Genomic DNA, 7,885 nt, shown 5'->3' on the forward strand with positions numbered 1-7,885 from the left:
AGTAATTTGTCCATGTCACAATTTGGGTATCTGTACCGCTTCCAGAGATCACAGCACGACCCCCTCCTAGGGACGGTCTTAGACTGCTGGGCAAACATAAACAGGAGTCCCTAAAATACACAGCGTTCCAGCTTTGTGCAATCTGTTATTGCATATTACTTGCATGATGTCAGATACATGAGTGAAGGCATAAGATCCAGGAGCTGTTACATATAGTATTTTGTATTATTTTGATGTTTTGTTAATTTTTTATTTTTTTTGCAGACCAAGGTGTCAAAAAGTAGCAATGACAGGTATTAGTATAAAATATATTTTTACCGGGGGTGCGCACAATAGTCACCCCTATTTTTAACTTTCCCTTATTTTTAACTTTCCCCTGTCAGTGTTCTTGGACATCCGGGTCTGTGTGTAAATATAAAAAAAATTAAAGAATGTGCAGTGCTGAAATAGACCATTTCGTCCTGGTGATAAACCACCTACAATTATCAGGGTATATTTTTTTTACATATTATAATTTTTTTTTTTTTTTGGCAGCTGCATTTAAAGTGGATTCATATATACTGTATGTAGATAAATATATTACACCTACAAAAGCAAACACAGATAGTCTAGGCTGGGTGAAGTAGGTGGGGAACTCCAAGACAGGAAAAATGACTTTAAATAAAAAATTAAATATGAATTATATTTTTATTATTTTTTGTTCAGTGCTCTTACAGAATATACTTGTGCCCAGGTTAATAAAATTATGACCCTCCCCCATGCCATCCAGAAATGGAAGCCATATAGGTTCTTACCTGTTTGTAGGATCAGTCAGCAGAAAATTAGGGGACATTTGTAGAGCAGAAGCAGCTTCATGTTTCCCTAACAGAGCGCTAAGAACTAAAAGACATTTCTTCCTGCCACGTACACCCCTAATATATCCTGACAAACACTCTCTTGTTGACAGAACATGCTCCCTTCTACAATTCGTCTTTGCTACATTAGTGACATCATGGAAATGTGGTATAGGTATGGCCAGGGCGAGCTGCTGATAAATAAAAACCACATATTGAAACACAAAGCAAATGTATACCTGAAAATGATTATTGACCAAGCATTTTTTTGATGCTATAAGCTCTCCTGTCCAAAGCCATGGTCAGCTCCTGAACCTGTACTGCCCTTTAAAAGCTCCATATGCACCTGAATACACCCCCAGCCAGTTAGATGGACAATGCGGGGGCAGCAGCACAAACAGAAGTCATTATTTTTACTGTTCTATAGTCTCTTCTGTAAGTATGTTTCCTGTGTTAGACAGCACTGTGCATTGGAGCAAATTCTAACAGGTTGCCAAATATTACAGAATATTGAGGATGTGAATGTAGATTTATAAGTCAAGTTCAATTAAAAAATTAATTTAGGGGTGAGATAATTAGTGTTGGTGGAATATCTCACTATTTGATTCGACAGTTATTTGATCGAATTAGGCGATATTGTTGGAGTGATCGAACCTCGTACTCGAACACCATTAAAGTCAATAGGGGAAAAATTTGGGTTATTTTTCGTGACTGTGTAGATCTGCAAGAGCAATAAGGGGAGCAGAGGACACAGGAGTCCCACAGGATCCCCGGGCACTAGAGGCTAAATGGGGACAAGTCTCCCCATTCATTCACCTCTAGTGCCCTGTGATTGCCTGCGGAAAGGAAAATCCTGATGTTCCTTTGAGGCTGAAATCAGCATAACAAAGAGGTTGCATGCTCACCTCTCCCTAGTAAGAGGGTCCCAGCCTGCATGTGTGGGGTGTCTGACTGGTACTAGAATGAGTTTCTATATTTTATATAAATATAAAACACACCAACTCATTTTAATTATTTATGCACCTAATAAAATAAAAAATTATGTGTAATTTTATGGAAGTAACAAAACACTCTCTTTTCGGTGCTATATTGATTAAACATTTATTTATTCTGTTTTAATACATTTTCATACACTTCCACAGAGATGTCAACCTCTTTGGTATGTGGTGTGCCAGAAGTGTGTGAACTGCAATAGTGGTTAACCAGAGTTACAGAAATTCCGGCAGGCAAAACATGAATATCTACCTGTTTGGCTGCTACTCTAAATTGTATGAGATTTTAAAAATGTTGGCATGCCTAAAATATATTTTGAGCCCTTAATGAAATCTGCGTTCAAATCAGCTAAATACAATCCAGACAAACAATTGAGTGCAGGATGTGTGTAGGATGAGGAGGGGAGATGATGATTGTACTAAGAGTACAGGTAAACTATAACATTAAAGAGACACCAATTCATTCTCCATCACTGTCTGCACATTATAGGAGTAAGCCCTGGTGTTGGTTGGCATCAGATTTATCCTGATGGATGACATCTACCTGAATATGAAATTGTACAGTTTCTCTCTGCCTCCCTACCTGCAAGTAACAGAAATCAGACAGTGAGAATGCCAAAAAAAGCCAAAAATGAAGCACCATAAAAATATAAACAATACAAATGAAACAAATGACTAAATACAAGTTAGGTACAAAAGTTTTTCAAACTGACCTCACATCACCTAATATACAAGCTGTATGATCACTGAATGGTTTCTGGGACTGGCTCTACGTGCTCATGGTTTAATTGTGGTTTTGTACAGCAATGACTATAATAAAGTTGCTTTGAAAGAAGATTGTAGGTGTTCTCATAGTAGTCTCGTAGTGAATAAGCAAAATTTATTTTTCTACTTACACACGTATTTCCTTTCTTTTAGATCATGTCTGGCTCTACTTTTTCTCGTCGTAAGTGCCTAATCAACCCTGATTCATTTTGTTATATCTGTGGCATTTTCACCATTTCCAGTCAAAGGGCGAACATCAGCACATTTGTAGAGCAAGCCTATTTAGCATATATCAAAGTTAAACTTGGTGATCAAGATAAGCCTTGGACACCTGAGAAGGTGAGCCAACATTGTGTCGAGAGTTTAGGGATGTGGACAAAGGGAACACGTGATAACATGCCATTTGGTATACCTATAGTTTGGCGAGAGCCAGGAGATCATTTCAGTGACTGTTACTTTTGTATAGTGAAATTTTCAGGATTTACCAAGAAAAATAAATGTAACATAGAATATCCTAGTTTACCATCGGCTATACTCCCAGTGGCTCATTCAGGTAAAATCCCAGTGCCGGTTTTCGTTACACTACCCTCTCTTGAAGAACATGAATATTGAGATAGACTAGGTGACAACAATGATAAAGAGTTTGAAATTGAAGAGGACTCTCTTTATAAGGGATTTGATCGCATGAGTTGAGTGATTTGGCACGTGATTTGGAACTATCGAAGAAAGTTTCAGAACTCTTAGTGAGAAAAACTTATTTGAAAAAGAATTAAAGGTATCACCCGTTCGAACCAGAGTAATTGCATTTCTGCAGTACTTTAGAACTGAGAGTGGCTTTGTGTATTGCCATAACATACCTGGTGTATTGGAGGAATTAGGAATTCCAATCTATAACTCAACTGAATCGCGGCTATTCATCGATAGCTCAAAGCGGCGCTTAAAGTGTGTCCTCCTTCACAATGGGAAAATATTTGGTCAGTACCAATTGGCCATTTAGTTTCTCTTTGTGCAGACATAAAGAGAGTCATTGAGTTGTTGCAATATCACCAACACAATTGGGTCATCTGTGTTGACCATAAAATGGTATGCTTCCTTCTTGGTCAGCAACGCAGATACACAAAGTATCCCTGTTATCTGTGCTTGTGGGACAGCAGAGCTCGTGAGAGGCATTGGGTGGAAAGGAATTGGCCTCCAAGATCTGGCCTAAAACCAGGTGATCCAAACATTGTACATGAGCCACTTGTTGATAGAAAGAATATTATATTCCCGCCTCTGCACATGAAACTGGGTCTGATGAAGCAGTTTGTTAAAGCTTAGCCAACTGAAGGAGAACGTTTCGAGTACCTCATTTTGGCATTTCCTAGCCTGTCATTTGAAAAAATAAAGGCCGCTGTGTTTGATGGTCCACAGATTCAGCAGCTCATCAGATGAACATTTTCATCAGGACAATGTCAGAAATCGAAAAGAATGCTTGGTTATCATTCAAAGCCATTGTCAAGGACTTTCTTGGAAACACACAAGCAAATAATTACACAGAAATTGTCCAGAAACTCTTGGAAAGCTGCAAAATGCTTGGTTGCAAAATAAGCATCAAGGTGCATTTTCTGCATATGTATTTACTTCTGCCACCTATGCTGTTATGTTACTTTCTATCCATTCACATATTCTATAAGAGTTATCTACCATTCATCCCATCTCTTTATTCATATATATTGAAACAATCCAATTCACTACAGATTGTCGTTCTTCAATGACTTTGCTGACTGTTGGGATGTCCCTCAGATCCCCCTGACTTGCGGGGATGGGAGCATCATCGTTTATGCTGATGCTCTCCAGTTTCAGATGGATTAGCTTTTCTCCCATCTGCTCTAACCCCGTACATGCCCATTCATTTGGATGAATGTGCTTTGCGTGATGCATGCATTTTCTGCATGCATCACAGCAATGAGCCAGTGGCTCTGGAGGATACCCATCCGTCAAGTGATATCATCACGCACATCCCACCGTACACACATGCTCAGGACGTGCACATGTGGTTGGCGGAGGTCCTTTGACACTTGCTCCCCATACAGAGGTTGTGTCCAGGGATTCCTCTCCATGCCTCCCTATACAAAGACGGACTACTGCTGGCTGCAGCTCCGACTCAGACACATCCCTTCTTGTTTAACTGTCATTATAAAACTTGATAACCTTTCCATATCCACTTACTTATTATTGTCAACTTACTTACCCTTTATTAGAAATTTGTCTCAGGCATGGATATATGTTTAACTTGGTCTTCCCCATCACATCAGAGAACCATTAGTACCATTTTTAATCCACTCTTTTCCCAGGACTTCAGTAAGTCAGCACACATTATTTACTTTATTTATATAACATACTATTCAACAATGCACATTTGCTATATTTATTACCAGTATTGTCACTAATAGATACTCCTTACTTTTAATCAACAACGCTCTTTGTTACCCACTATGACATAGTACTATATATAAATATAAATATATATATATATATATATATATATATATATATATAAAATATATATATTCTATTATATGCCATGTTTGATTATTATAATTATTATTGTTTCTGTACATAATACTCAGTTACACTAATATATGTGCATTATTAAATTACTATATCTGTTTGTCCTCTCATATTTACAGTACATTTAGATGCTATCAAGTATGTGTGTATCGCTTTGCCTAATGTATTGCTACCCCTGAGGAAGCCTACATCGGGCGAAGCGCGCCGGGTATCATGGCCTTACGTATGCAAATTTTTGTGACCAACTACACATAAGGCATGCTAATAGATAGTTACTGTCTAGTTTGCAATTGATCTAACCTGATAAGGACTGATCCTACTGTGAAATTAGGGATCAGTGAATTCAGGGAATCAGTGAAGTTCTTTGCAAAGAAAACCCTTCTCTTTGTCTTTTTCTCATACATTTTCTGCATAGCTATCTTTCTAACGTCCCAGAAAACCTTGGTACAGTCAGTAATGAGAAAGGTGAATGTTTCCACCAAGATTTGAAGATCATGGAAGGACGGTATCAGGGTAGATTGGATGTACAAATGATGGCTGACTATTGTTGGAGCATCTGGCGGGATTGTCCTAACACTGAACACTCCAGGAAAAGCTATAAACGTAAAGTTTTACCTTAACTGCTTACCCAATTAATTTTCAAATGTTTTACTGTTAAAAAAGTTAATAGAGTAACAATAAATCCTTTGTGTGAACAAAAAAAAATTAAATAAACAGGTCATTCAAGTTATTATTTCATACTTTTCTCATTGTATGTAAAGTTTGTATGTTTTTTGACAAAAATGGAGGGTACCCTGTTTCGTAAAAACTGGATGTAATAACAAAAACTGGGGTCATTTCTGGATTCACCACCCAAAAATTAGTAAAAAAACAAGTAAAAGTAAAAAATGCATTCCTCAGTGTATTTGATGATACATAAAAGATTGAGGAATATAAAATTCTCTCTACCTAGATACATTTTCAAAGAAGAGATAACGTACCATTACATTCACAAGTAGATAGTTGTATAACCTCAAGTGTAACCTCCCTCTTTTCTTGACCGTTGAGAGCCTCCATAGTACAGCAGAAGGTCTCAGAGTCTTCCAGTGTCAGGTTTGTAATAGTTACATCCATGTAGATGGTGGAGAACATCACTTTGTCTTTGTATTGCTGGGAAGAGGCGACGTTCTCATTTGTAGAGCACACAGTCCATGATGAGAAAAACATTGGGCTATCCAGTTCTCCGCAAGTTATTGTTACAGACTGCCCAACTTCAGCTTTAATTTTCTTTGTCTGTACTGCATTGCTCCATTCATCTATGGCAGAAAAACAAATTTTGCTTCTTTACCAAAAAATGATGTATTTAAAGAAGAAAAGTTAAAAAGTTCTTCATTAAGCAAGCAAAATGTTGATGGGGTTGGACGCCAGTGAAACATTGCTAAAGTATATATTTATTTTTGCTACTCAAAAAAAATGTTCCATCTTCTCTCTCTCAATAGATACTTTAAAGTGGAACTAAACTAAAAATAAAAAAAATCACACTTACCTTTAATTCCGCTGCGATCAAGACAGAAAGGGGAGGTGCTACAATCTTATTTTTTTTAATATTAAAAGGGTTGTTGCACTTATAAAAACGAGTTGTCTAAACTTTTCTAGCCATATTATTTTTATTTTTTTTGTATATCCCATAAGCATACTGCTTTGAACAGTGTTAGCATAAAAAAGTACACAGAAAGTATGGAGGTGTTTTTATATTTGCCCCATTTCAACTTATATTAAAGTGATCTGTTAAGCATGCATAGCATGGTGCAGTTATTTCCAAATAAATTAAAGATAAAAATCGTTTAATTTTGTGCATTTTCTTGTTTTATTCGACTCAAAAAGGTAACTAGTAAGGATGAAAATATAGGAATAAAATACAGAAAGACCTGATGTCTAAGGTGTAAAGGGAAGGAAAAAGTTATCTAGAATTATTAGTTATTATGAAATAAAATTAAAAGTTAAATTTTAAGATTTGTTATAAGTGATGACATGCATACTGTTTCCTTTATATGATCTACATATTAAATAATAAGTATGTATAGTAATGAAATAAGTAAAAAATAGTAATTACCATATTACAGTTTACTGTTAATACAAAAAGTCTTTGCTGTCATATTCTAATAAAAGTGTTACAGTGGACTTGGCATCAGATATATTTTCCATGTTAAGAACATACAAGCTGAGTAATGTGTCACACTTGTCACACTTAGGGTATCTGTACCGCTTCCAGAGATCACAGCACGACACCTCCTAGGGACGGTTTCAGACTTCTGGGCAAACATAACTGGGAGTCCCTTAAAATACACAGTGCTCCAGCTTTGTGCAATCTGTTAATGCAAATTATTTGCATGATGTTAGATACATGAGTGAAAGCAAATGTGGGGACCCAGGACACATAAAATCAAGGAGTTGTTACGTGTAGTGATAGTGTTTTATTATTATTTTGTATTTTGATGTTTTGGTAATGTTTTATTTATTTTGCAGACAAAGGTGTCAAAAAGAGGCACTGACAGGTATTGGAATAAAATATATTTTTTCCAGGGGTGCTCACAACAGTCACCCCTAATTCCCTTATTTCCAACCATCCTCTGTCAGTGTTCTTGGAGACCTGGGTCTGTGTGTAAATGTAAAAAAATATTAAAAAATGTGCATTTTTTACATTTTGTTTGGCAGCTGTTTTAAAAGTAGATCTATGTATAAAGTTATGTAGATAAATATATTACA

Source organism: Pyxicephalus adspersus, chromosome Z, assembly GCF_032062135.1.
Source record: "Pyxicephalus adspersus chromosome Z, UCB_Pads_2.0, whole genome shotgun sequence".
NCBI lineage: Eukaryota > Metazoa > Chordata > Amphibia > Anura > Pyxicephalidae > Pyxicephalus > Pyxicephalus adspersus.